The 14,566-nt window shown below is 33.3% G+C and overlaps 1 protein-coding gene across 1 annotated transcript in view; it reads right to left on the minus strand.

Annotated features, from left to right (window-relative positions):
* Positions 1-14,566, minus strand: part of CCDC7 (coiled-coil domain containing 7) — a 432,318-nt gene that overhangs the window by 175,328 nt on the left and 242,424 nt on the right. The gene's annotated exons all lie outside the window — the stretch shown is intronic.

Below are 14,566 nucleotides of genomic sequence, written 5' to 3' on the forward strand. Positions count from 1 at the left end.
AATTTACGCAAGTGTACAGCAAAATTTTCTCTCATATTGACAAAGTTAAAAATAAATTACCATAATGCTAGATCTGATACAAAAATGGTAAGAAAAGTTTTAATGAGTGTTTTTGAAGCTCTCTCATTATTTAATAAACAGTTCTAGGAATTAAATATATTTGTAATAGTCTCTAGTTTCCTTGGGTTATTTATATTTTAGGTTAATATATAAGCATAAATCAAACAATGAAAATACATATATACAGGGTTACTTATTATAGCATAATTTTTAATTGCATAATATTCAAAACCACCTAAATGTTCAAGCATATGTTATTGTTTGAATAACCTAAGATACATACTATAAACTATGGTATGATATAAATAATAATATATAATGTGATACAAACAGTTGTACATACAGCTGTAAAATGAATGGAAAAGTTCTCCAGAAACTGACTTGAAATAATTTCCAGTAGAAAATGTTAAGCAAAAAATAAAAGTGAAAAAGTATAGATCTAGTATGTTACCTTTGAGGTAAGAAAGAAAGGGAAATAAGGAGAAAAATAGAGAGACACTTGCCTTTACAAAATAAAACAGGAATAATAAACCAGAAAACAATGCAGATGGTTACTTACACAGAAGGGGTAAACTGGGGAATGTAGGGGAAAGGATTCACGAAAAGACCATCTCTCTTTCTCTCTCTCTCTCTCATATTTTTATTTTTAGAAACCGGTTAATAATACTCTACATATTCCAAAAAACAAATTATATTAACAAGGATAAGAAGAGGGCACTAACAATGAAAGCAACTTAAGAAATCAACCAACCAGGGAAAAAAGGGGGGGGGGGGGACTAATCCAAGTAACTCATGAATACAGTATTATTTCCTCAGTCTTCAGTAAGAAAAATAAAATCATGATTTTTTTTGGTTGGAAGATTGGCCCTGAGCTAACATCCATGGCCAAACTTCCTCTTTTGGCTGAGGAAGATTAGCCCTGAAATAACATCTGTGCCCATCTTCCTTTATTTTGTACATGGGATGCTGCCACAGCATGGCTTGAGGAGTCGTGTGTAGGTCCATGCCCAGGATCTGAACCTGCAAACTCTGGGCTGCTGAAGCGGAGAACACGAACTTAACCACTACACCACCAGGCTGACCCCATGAAATCTTTTACTTGGTTTGTTTTTCTAGTGGTATGAGATAATAAATTCTAAAACAATTTTAGAGTCCTACAGAATTGATAAAATTAGCAAATATGTTGATGTTGTGCAAAGTCAGGATTCACACTATGAATGAAAGGATGTATACATATGAAGTGCGGGAAGGCAAGAACAAGCCCTGAGAGGATTGACTGGAATTGAAAGGATCTGTAAGAATGTATGATTTCTAAACATATCTATGTGTATATGCATGCATATATGCACATGTATGTAAGTATATGTGTGTATGAATATGTATATATGTGTATGTGTGCATATATATATATATATATTTGTGTACATTTTCTAGTCTGTCTGCTCAATGCACTTAGAAGAAAAGACACCCCAATACCACTACCTTTCAGATCTTGGTTTCCAATAACATTTCCCATTTAAAACAATCAGGCCTTCTAGGAAAATTGGCTGATTTCAGCTACAAAGCAGGAAATGTACAAGATTAGCTTGGGACATCTTGCCATACTAAATAGCAGACATTGTCATCTCAATGACTACTAGGGTCATGTCATAAGGACATAGTGATTATCTTCAATAAACTCCTACTTGCCAATGCTAGGACAATTTACAGCTAAAAAATAGAGAAGAGCGTGAGCTATAAAACCCTGGAAAAATAAGAATACATGATTTCGTACCACTAGTGAATGAAGAATGAAAGAAAAGAAATGGGAGCGAAGGTAGAACTCTTGCTTTCAATAGAATGCCACATACCAATTGGATGAACGTAGAAATGGTACTAGAGTTGGAAAAGCATCATTTTGGAACCTTCAAAGTAGAGACTAGTTCAGGAAAGAATTATGAATACATCCTAAATCAAGAAAATTTTGATAGAGAACAAGCCATTTGCATGATCTTAAAGACTCTTCCTATAGATTGCTTATTAGTAGCTAAGGAAAAAATAATAAGATAGAGAAATCAGAAAACACTCTGACCAGGTGATCATTATTAAAGTCACAAATTAATGACAGATGTACACAGTGTAGTTCTGGAAGTGACACCCTAAGAACAACATCAGACAAATCCAAAATGAGGAAACTTCTCTAAAGAGACAGTAGACTTTAAAAATTTTACTGTCATAAAAGACAAAGAAAAGCTAGGGAATATTCTAGATTAAAGAAGCCTAAAAACATAACAACTACATGTAATACCTGAGACTAAACTGGATTCTGTATTGGAAAGGAAAAAAGGTTATAAAGGATAATATTGGGTTAAAAAACAAACATTGGATGAATGGTAGATTAGAAAAAAATATTGATCTTATCTACTGAAGTTGAAAACTGTATTGTGACTATGCAAAGAATAGGAAATATATGCTTTAGTATTAGGGCTATGATGTACTCAGCTTCCTCTGAAATAGTTCAGAAAAAATATACATATCTATGTTATGCATACATATATAACATACTATATAAGAGAGAGCAAAAGATAAAGACAAAAAAGCAAATGGGAAAAAAATTTAACAATAGATTAATCTAGATGAAGGGTATATAGGTGTTATTTGTACTTTTTTTCACTTTTCTGTAAATTTAAAATTATTTCTAAATAAAGTCTTGAAAAAGGCATTTTTTTTAAATGAAAAAAGAGATAAAATGAATGTGAGAGAAAGTAACAAATACTGAAACTAGGCAAATGAGATTCAACATATGGATAATAAGAGTCTCCAATAAAGAAAACTAAAGCAAAGGTATAAAGCAAAGCTTGACGTTCAAGGACAAAAAGGACAGGGAAACTGTTATTAACATGAAAGAACTCAAAAATATAGTTCCCATGAGTCTGTCCTGAAAAAAATCTACCCTAGAATGAGCTTCATACAACCCAAATCTAGAGAGACAGCAAATAAGGACTGGTGATAAACATTAAATACATACTTGTAAAAGTAAGACTAAATGAAGGTTAAAAGAGAAAGAGTATAGTACGTAAGAGTTTTATGACATGTCAATACATATACAGCACAACTATTAAAAATTGTAGGAGAGAATGAAGAAGTCATATTCAAAAATATTTGACTATTCTCAATAATTATATGGAGTGAAAGTATTAATATTGTTATTCTGAGAGTGTTGTATATGTATTTTTTAATAAAGCAAATGAATAATTATGAAATTTTCTAATCCTATTATTCTCTGTACACTTAAAATGCAAGATTCTCAGTGTGGAAGAAAGGAAATAAAGAACCAATAAAAAAGAAGTTAAAAAAATCTCTGTAGTACATTATTTGACTTGAAATTTTCTGTAAGAACTCATGAGTTGCCTTATTCTTAAAATGTGTGAATGTGTGTGTTTTCTATTTCCATCCAATGAAATGACATATAAACAGTGACAAACCCTGTAGCAAAAAAAATAAAATACCATTTCCCACAAAAGAAATGAAAATTCTCAGAGAAACGGCTGATTCCATTTGGAAGCAAAATATGTACAAGATAAGCTTGGAATATTTTGTCATACCAAATAGCAAGGAAGCTATCAAAGATGACTCAGGTCATGGCAAAGGTCTCAGGTACAAACTGAAGATCCCACCAGGCAAAGATGCCACAATTTGACCTTCCCAAAAGATAATAACTATAACTGATTGAAATCCATGTTTAAATGCATAAGTTCATGATGATATTTTTAAAATAATAATTGATCACTTTCAGAAAATTCATTATAATGAACACAGGTATATAAAGAAAAAGAGCCAAGTATTTACCCTGTTTATACCATATAATCAGTACCACTGGGTAACAAATTAGTAGATGACAGGAAGTGCCTCCTTATAATAGTATTCCAATTAATAAATTAAAAAACATAATAAAATTAGATTATCATCTTTTTGTAACTTCCAATAAATTAAGAGATATAGGTATTAAGTTTCAAGGGCTGCTAATGTCACAACAAGAGAGACAAGCAGACTCCTTAAGTCTCTCTATGAAAGGAACAACACAACCTATAATATTGACAAAGAAAGCAAACCTGAATCCAATCAAACCTCTGGATCCAGCTGCCAGACGGCAAAGGAACACAGGGAAAAACTGCACCATAATTATGCAATCAGGAAAATCCTGATTGTTAAAAATTCTATGGGGCAAATGCTCTGAGTTATGCAGTTCATAAATTATAAGGAAAATAGAGGAGAAACGATAAGAGACTTAAAAGATATATAAAATTTAAAATATGAGTCACACACTATAGTGTCTACAAAGGCACATTTGGGTGGTCAAACTATAAAGATGTGCAAAGAAGTGATTTAAGGTAAAAATCAGAAGAGCAGTAACTGTTGTGGAGACGGGAGGGCTATGATTAGACAGGGCGTGAAGGAGATTCTGGAATGACTGGTAAAGTTTTATTTCTTGATCTGGGTAATAGTTTGAAGGTTTTCCCCTTAAACACTTCACTAAATTTCACATTTATTTTGTGTGGTTTTCTCTATCTGCTTTATTTTCAGTTTTAAAAAGCTAAATTTCATAGAGGGAGGGAGTTGCATTGGATTCCATCAGGAACTTGTGAAAATGCCTGTCCTGGAACACTTTAAACTAATTCTCAAGTTGTACTGTCTCCCTTGATTATCAAAATAATTATTTGTTGTACATAATATTATTCCCTCATTTGTACATGAGAAAACTGAGGCACAGAGAAGGTAATTTGTTTAACCAGTCACATGATTAATCATTGGCTGAGCCTGAATTCATACCCAAGAAGTTTAGCTTCAGAGACTGAGCTCTAAATCACTATATTCACTTCCTCCAATGAATAAAAGAAATACAAAAGGAATATAAGCATAGATAATAAATAGAGGATATTTTAAAATTATAAGATGATATCTTATATATCTTTGTACCATAAATGATAAACAAATCTAATGAAGTAGATAACATTCTAACAAAATATAAATTATCAAAATAAACTCAATGAAATGCAGAAAACTTGAACAAACTAATGTCTTTATGATATCGACCCTGATATCAGTTTCCCCACATTAAACCCAGCATATTTGGGGTTAAAACCAAAACACTCATTCCTTGCTTACTGTCTGGCTTCCTGGCTCCAGAATCCACTATCCTCCATGGAGACAGACACCGCCAAGGACAAGCACTTGAACTATCTCCTCCCACAAAGAGATACGGGCTGGTGGGAAAGCTGCTGACCAGCAAGGTCACTGGCTCCCTCCTCTCTGCAAGTGTCTCAAGGCCAAAGACAGGCTGGTGGGAAAGCTCCGACCAGCAAGGCCATATGCTCCCCCTCCCCTACCTAAAGCCCCAAACAAAAACCCTTCCTTTTAGCTTTTTGGGGAGTTTGGGGTTTGAGCGTTAGCTGCCCTCTCTCCTTGCTCAGTGCTGTGCAAAAATAAAATTCCTACTTTCTTCCACCACACCTGGTGTCAGAGATTGGCTTGCTGCGCAACGGGTGAGTGAACTCACTTCAGGTTTGGTAACATTTACAGGAAAATATTGAAAATCTACCATGAGAAATGTCACAAGATCAAAGAGTTTTAAGGGAAATTTCTATGAAACCATCAAAGATTACTGAATATCCATGTTATATAAGCCATAAAATTTCTAGGAAAACGTGGATTTTATCCATTTCACTTTATAATATAGTATTCTGATGCCAAAACTACAGAAGGATAGAACATAAAAATAGAAGAGTATCATTTACTAATTGTATAAATTGAGATAGGTTAGACTATGCTGAAGTATCAAATAATTGTAAAATTCCAGTGGCTTAAACACAAAGATCTATTTCCTGCCCCTACTACATGTCAACTGAAGATTACCTAGAGGTTCTGTTCCACATTTTCACTCTGAAAGTAGGCCTGATATAAATTCTGCTATCTGCAACATTCCTGATAATAGCAGCAAAGGAAAAGAGAGAATAAGGGGAAGTACACAGTGGCCCCTAAAGCTTCCACACATGATTGATTCATACTTCATTGACTTAAGAAAATCACATGGCCACATCTAAAGTTAAGTCAGGAAGGTGACATCAGCAAGATGGAAGAATAGGAAGCCCTAGATCCTCTTTCTCCCCATGGAGACACCAATACAATACCAGGACTGACTCCCTTTGTGAGAAATGCAGAGATCAGTGAGAGGCTTTTGCACACTGGGTGAAGATGAACCAGTCACATTGAAGCCAGAGGGAAATTTGTGACACCCTCTAGCAATAATCTCTCCTCCCAACAAAGCACCAGTCAGAAAATACTGCCAGCTCCCAGCTTCTCCCTGGGAGGGAAGGAAAAGATTGAAACATACGTCCAAAGTTCTGACTTCTGGGGGCTGCCTGAGGGACTGTTTTCTGTCTGGCCTGATCTCAGCACTGACAGAAAAGGGTCCAAGGTTGGGAGCTTCTGAGAAGCAAAAGTGATGTTATGAAGTAGTACACACTCACTGGTCATAGACCCTCCCTCCAGCTCAGTGCAGAACAAGCAGGCCAAAACCCAAATCCCAGCTTCTTTCTGGGGAGGGAAAAAATAGAATATTCTTCCACATATCAGCTTTTCTGGGGGATGACTGGGGCACTAGCTTCTGTATTGTCTGTCTTGAAGTGCTGATGGGACTCAGCATACTCCAGTTGCCTAGGGACCACTGAGAACAAAGACAACAGTTTGGATTCATATGCACACAATGCCAAAGCCCCTCTCTCCAGTTCAGTACAGCACAGTTGGGAAATCAGTCCCAGCTTCTCCCTGAAGAGGAAAGGAGAAGACTCAAATATACATTCAATGTTCATACTTTTCAGAGAACCATCCAAGAGACTAGTTTCTGTCTTGTCTTGTCTCAGAGCATTGCCAAGACTCCACATACAGAATACGCCTGGGGACTGCTGAAAACAAAACAAATAAAAAAGATTTGGTGGTGTGCTGCCACTCCTGAGGACCTGTAGAAGCTCAGACAGACACCAGAAGGGGCAAGAGATCATGAACTCCTGAGAAAAAAGGGCAAATATCTCTATTTAAGAATTTATATACACAAGTCTAGAGAAGAAACATCCACAAAACAAGTCTAAGAGGTCTCCATAATCTCTAGCCAGGCTGAATGGTGAAGATCTTCCCCTGTATGAATCCAGCCTATAAGGACTGGGGGAGGGGTAGTTTTTTCCAATGTGCAGACACCACCACAAAGTGTCAAGGAACAAGAAGAAAGAGGGAAACTTGACCCAATAAAAGGAACAAAAACAAATCTCCAGAAACCAACCTTAAAAAAATGGAGATATATGAGTCACCTGACAAAGATTTCAAAATATTCATCATAAAAATGCTCAGCTACCTCAGTAAAATGTTGCATGAATGAAATGAATATTTCAAAAAAGAGACAAAATACTTTTTAAAAAACAGCACAAAAATGGAAATTTTGGAGCTAAAGAGAACAATAACTAAAATGAAAAATTCATGAGAGGGGTTCAACAGATTTGGTGAAGCAGAGGAAAGAATCAGCAGACTCAGTGAAGGTCATTTGAAATTATCCAATCAGATAACCAGAGAAACAAAAGAAAAAAATAGAAATGTAAAGAATTTAAGGGACTAAAGAGATATAATAAAGCAGACCAATATACACATTACAGGAGTCCCAGAGGAGAAGAGAGACAGAAAGAGGCAGAAAGTTCACTTAAAGAAATAATGGCCCAAAACTCCTCAAATCTGGGGAAGCAAATTGACATTCAGATTCGAGAAGCCCAAAAGTTTTCAAAAAGGAAAAACCAAGATATTGTCCACACCAAGACACATTATGATCTAAGCAGTAAAAGTCAAAAGCAAAGAGAATTTTGAAAGCAGCAAGAGAAAAGTGACTTCTTACATACAAGAAACACTTACAATACTATCATCAGATTTCTCAGCAGAAAACTTGCAGGCCAGAAAAGACTGGGATGATATATTCAAAGTGCTGGGGGGAAAAACTGCCAACGAAGAATACTATATCCAGCAAAAGAATCCTTCAAAAATGAAGCAGAAATAAAGACTTTCCCAGATAAACAAAAGCTAAGGGATTTTATCACCACTAGACATACCTTAAACCAAAGAGAATCATTCAAGTTGAAATGAATGGAAGCTAAACAGAAACACAAAAGTATACAAAAGTGTAAAGCTCGCTAGTAAGGTAAACACATAGACAAAGACAAAATACTGTTATATTGTAATGGTAGTGCATAAATCACTGTTAATTCTGGTATACAAGTTAAAAGACAAAAAGTATTTTAAAAACTATAATTATAAAAATATATCAATAAATACAAAATATAAAAAGATGTAATTTGTAACATGAATAACAAAGAAGGGGAGTAAAAGAGCAGAGTTACAAAAAGAGCAAGTACCCACAGAACATTATCTAGAGTAGATCATATGATACGTAACAAAACAAATCTCAGGAAACTCAGGAAGATCGAAATCATACAAAGTATGTTTTCTGACCCCAGTCGCTTGAAACCAGAAATCAGTAACGGAAGAAAAACTGGAAAATTCACATATAAGTGGAAATTAAACAATACACTCCTGGACAACCAGTGAGACAAGGAACAAATGCACAGGGAAATAAAAAATTATCTTCAAACAAATGAAAATGGAAACACAGCATACCAAAACTTAGGGGATGGATCAAAAGTGATTCTAAGAGGGAAGTTTATAGCAATAAATGCCTATATTAAGAAAAAATATCTCAAATAAACAACCTAACTTTACAACTAAGTATTAGAAAAAGAATAAAAAACCAAGACCAAAGTAATCAGAAGAAAGGAAATAACAAAGATTGGAGCAGAGATAAATGAAACAGGGACTAGAAAAACAACAGAAAAATCAATAAACTAAGAGCTATTTTTTGAAAAGTTAAACAAAATTCAGAAACAAAATTGAGAAACATGTATCTAAACTAAGAAAAAATAAAGACTCAAATAAATAAAATAAGAAATGAAAAAGGAGAAATTATAACTGCTATCACAGAAATAAGGATAAGAGACTACTATAAAAATTGTACACCAAAAAATTGGATAACCTAAAAGAAATAGATAAATTCCTAAAACATACAACCCACTAAGACTGAATTATGAATAAAAAGAAAATCTGAACAAACAATAACAATAATGAGATTGAATCCATAATCAAAACCTCCCATCAAAGAAAAGCCCAGGATCAGATGGTTTATTGGGGAATTCTACCAAACATTTAAAGAAGAAATAATACCAATCTTTCACAAAGTCTTCCAAAAATTGAAGAGGAGGGAATACTCTCAAATTCATTTTACGAGGCCAGCATTACCCTCATATCAAAGCCAGATGAGGACATTACAAGAAAATAAAACCACAGGCCAGTATCTTTGATGAATATAGATGCGAAAATTCTCAACAAAATCCCAGCAGATAGAATTAGACAGCACATTAAAAGCATCACACATCATGATCAATTAGGATTTACTTGTGGAATGTAAGAATGTTTCAACATACAAAAGTCAATAAATGTGATTATCACATTAATAGAATGAAAGATAAAAATCATATGATCATCTCAATAGATGCAGAAAAAGCTTTTGACAAAATTCAACATCCTTTCATGATAAAAGCTCTCAACAAATTGAGCATAAAACAAACTTACCTCAACATAATAAAGGCCATATGACAAACCCACACTGACATCATAGAAACCCAACTCACAGAAACCAAGAATAAAATAGTGGTTACAATGGGTTGGTGGATGGGAAAAAGAGGGAGATGTTGGCCAAAGGGTACACATTTCTAGTTGTAAGATAAATAAATTCTGGGGAGCTAATGTACAACACGGTGACTACAGTTAACAATAGGGTATTATATACTTAAAAGTTGCTAAGAGAGTAGGCCTTAAATGTTCTTACCACACAAAAAAGGTAATTATGTCAGGTGATGGATGTGTTAACTAACCTTATTGTGGTAATTATTTTGCAATCTATTTGTATATAATCATCATGTTTTACACCTTAAACTTATACAATGTTTTATATCAATTATATCTCAATAATTATATCTCAAAAAAGAAAACAGAAAACTTATTTGTTAATCATAGCTGGAAAAAAAACCTCAAAAAATTAATAAAAGAAAATCAGTACAGAAAATAAGTAAAAGAAAGCCAGTCTGTAAAGACAAGGAGAGGAAATCATTTTTTCAAATGCACAGACACTGAAACAACTGCCAAGGAACAAGAAGAACCATGGAAATATGGCATAAAGAAAGGTAGAAAAATGTCTCCAGAAACTGACCTTATAATGTTGCTGAGGATTTCAACACTACTATAGAACAACAAACGTATATAAACATGCCACCCAATAGCAGAAGAATACACATTGTTCTCAAGTGCACACCTAACCTTGTCCAGGATAGATTACATGTGAGGTTACAAAACAAGTCTTAACAAATTTAAGATTCAAATCATACCAAGTATATTTTTCTACCACAATGGAATGACACTAGAAATTAACAGCAGAAAAACTGGAAAATTAACAAAGATGTAGAATTTAAAAAACACACTTTTGGGAGTTTTTTGGTGAGGAAGATTGGTCCTGAGTTAACACTTGTTGCCAACTTTCTCTTTGTGCTTGAGGAAGATTCTTACTGAACTAACATCTGTGCCAATCTTCTTCTATTTTGTATGTGGGATGTCACCACATCATGGCTTGATGTACAGTGTGTAGGTCTGTGTTCAGGATCCAAACCTGTGAACCCTGGGATGGTGAAGTGGAGCGTGTGAATTTAACCACTACACCATCAGGCCAGCCCCATGAACACACTTTTGAACAACTAATGAGACAAAGAATAAATCAAATGGTAAACTAGAATAAATCCACATGTATATTGTCAATTAATTTAGGACAAAAGAGCCAAGAATATGCAATGAAAAATGGACAGTTTCTTCAATAAATGATGCTGGAAAAACTGGACAGCCATATGCAAAAGAATAAAATTGGACTACTGTCTTATACTGTACACTAAAATTAACTCAAAATGGAGTAGAGGTTTCAATGTAAGATCTGAAACCATAAAACTCCTAGAAGAAAACACAAGTGGTAAGCTTCTTGACATTGGTCTTGGAAATGACTTTTTAAATTTGACACCAAAAACAAAAGCAAAGGCAAAAACAAAAATAAACAAATGAGACTACTTCAAACGAAAAAGCTTCCGTGCAGCAAAGGAAACAATAACAAAATGGAAAGGCAACCTACAGAATGGGAGAAAATATTTGCAAATCATATATCTGATAAGGGATTAATATCCAAAATATATAAAGAACTCATATAACTCAATAACAAAAGAAAAAAAACCCACCTAAATCTTATTTAAAAATGGGCGGAATGATCTGAATAGACGTTTTTCCAAAGATATACAGATGGCCAAGAGGCACATGAAAAATGCTCAACATCAGTAATCAGTAGGGAAACACAAATCAAAACTACCATGAGATATCACCTCAGACCTGTTAGAATGACAATTATCAAAAAACGGTAAGTGTAAGTGAGGATATGGAGAAAAGTGAATCTTTGTGCACTGTTGGTGAAAATGTAAATTGGTGCAGCCACTATGGAAAACAGTATGGAAGTTCCTCAAAAAATTAAAAATAGAACTACCATATGATCCAGCAATTCCACTTCCAGGTATTTATCCAAAGGAAACCAAAACACTAACTTGAAAAGATATATGCACCCCTGCTCATTATTCATTGTGCAATAACCAAGACTTGGAAGCAACCTAAGTGTCCATCAATGGCTGAATGAATAACAAAACTGTGAACGGTGAATGAATAAGAAAAAGTAATATATACATAAATGGAACATTATTCAGCCTTTAAAAAAAGGAAATTCTATTGTTTGTGACAATATAGGTGAACCTCAAGCACATTAGACTAAGTTAAATAGCCTGTCACAGGAGGACAAGTACTGCATGATTCCATTTATGTGAGGTATGTAAAGTAGTCAAACATCTAGAAGCAGAAAGTAAAATGGTGGTTGCCATGGGCTGGAAGAAGGGGAAAATAATGAATTACTCGTCAATAAGTATAAAGTTTCAGTTAAGCAAGATGAAAAAGTTCTAGATATCTGTTGTTGAACATTATGCTTATAGTTAACCATATTGTACTATACACCTAAGAATTTGCTTAGAGAGTCAATTTCATATTATGTAGTGGTTTTTTTTACCATAATACAAAAAAAAGTTAGTTATGTTTAGTTCCATATGTCCAGAATAAGGAGAACATAAGTATTGTAAGAACTCTAATAACTACTTCATTAATATAAATGCAAAAATCTATAATAAATATAGTAAATAAAATGAACTAATGTATTTTGAAAATCACCATGACCAAATAGGACTTAGCCCAGATGCAAATATGGGTCTATATTTAATTCACTATATTAATTGACTAAAGGAAAAATCATATAAAAATCTCAGTTGATTCTCAATGAGAATTTAATTTTTTCCATTCCTAATGAGTGAGGAATAAAGAAAAACTTGAACAAAGTCAATCTAAAGCAAATACTAAACTTAATATGAAACATAAGCATTCTTATTAAAGTCAGGAATAAATAGTAGATGCTTCTCATAACTGCTAATTATTTAGCATTATGCAAGAGATCTTAACTAATGCAAAATGACAAAAAAGAAATGAGGAAAAATGTAAAGGCACTAATGATCATTATATACAATTAATATAATTTTCCATCTAAAACTTCCAAGATAATCAATAATGAAAATTAATAGAGCTCAATAAAGTAGCAGAATAAAGGCAAACATTCAAATGTCAATAATTCTGCAGATCTGTGATATCCATTTAGAAAATGTAATAGAAAATATTACCTTCTAATCACAATAGTTTTTTAAAAAACTAGCAATTAGTAATAAAATTTTAAAAGTTTTGGCAAAAATTTTGAAAACTATAAACTAGAATGATAAATCAATTAAAGTAGCTAAAAGCTCAATGAATTGTTTGGTGGCACTTAATAGGCTAATTTACAAAAGAATAAATGCACAATAGTCAAGAAAATTTTGAAAACTAGATATAATGAAGATCAAAGTAGTCTATCAGACACCAAATTTATAGGAATTATCAAATTTGTCCTTAGTGAACCAGGACAAGAAGATACAAGTAGGTCAATGTAATTGAATAGTGAATCCTGAAATAAATTCATAAACCTACAAAATCTAATTATTGATACAGTTTCTTTTAATTCAGTTCAGATACTATTATTCAATAAAGGGTATTGAAACAATCAGCTCACTATGTAGAAGAAATTAATGGTAAGTTCCTATCTTACATTATATATGAATATATGCATAGTCCATTATCATCCTCTCTTTCAGTAACGAAATTCCAATTTTTAGCAGGAGTGTATTACAGCCCAGATAAAACACATTTCTCAGCTTCCCTTGCGCTCAGGGATAGCCATACGACTGAGTTCTAATTTAGACAATGAAATGTAAGTGAAAGTGTATGTGGAAATTTCACGAACTCTCCTTAAAGAGAGACGGCATTCTCTTTAAGTCACCTTCTTCCCCTTGTTAGAATACAGATGTGAGGCAGCTTTGTAAGGAAGAAAGAGCAACAAAATAGATCTTGGTTCCTTGTTACTGTGAAACCACCAGACCCTTTGACTACCTAGTTTCAGAATTATTTATGTGGGATAGAAACTTCCACATTGTTAAAACTACTGTTACATTAAAGTTTCCTGTTAAATGCAATCAAAACCAACCCTGAGACACACACAAAATGAACTCCAAATGGAGTAACAGAAAATAAATGTTGTAAAGAAAAAGGCTATTAAGGCAACAGAGCAATTTTAGGATATGCATAAATAATCTTGAGTTTGAAATGGCATTCCTAAGCCTGTCATGAAACCCAGAAGACATAAAGGAAAAATTAATACACAAGAAGATTTTTAATTTTATTACTGAAAAAGACACCAAAAATAAAAATGAAAATATAAATAATAGATTGAGGATATTTATTAACAACATATATAAAAAAGCACAAGGGTCAATATATACAATAAAGAGCTTTTGAAAAATAAAGTGAGAATATACAAATACTCAAAAGATATGAACAAACAAGACCCAGAAAAATAAGTAGATAAAATTGATAAGTATATAGTATTAAGCCCAAACTCAGGACCTGGCACAAAGCTGTATTTGTTAAATAAATATAATATTTGTCAAGTATTTAAATATTTGTTAAATAAATTATTTGTTGTTTGTTAAATAAATAAAATTCATTCATGTTTTTAAGGGATAATTAAAGCAACAAAGTTCTATCTGGGACCCAATTTGACAAAAATATTAGAGGTTTATATTATTCAGCATTGAGGAGGGTGATAGGAAAGGAACACTTAATTCACATTGGAGGAGAAGATAAATTGTTAAAACTTTTCAGAGGACAATTTGGCAAT

This window comes from Equus asinus, chromosome 29 (assembly GCF_041296235.1).
Source record: "Equus asinus isolate D_3611 breed Donkey chromosome 29, EquAss-T2T_v2, whole genome shotgun sequence".
Taxonomy (NCBI): domain Eukaryota; kingdom Metazoa; phylum Chordata; class Mammalia; order Perissodactyla; family Equidae; genus Equus; species Equus asinus.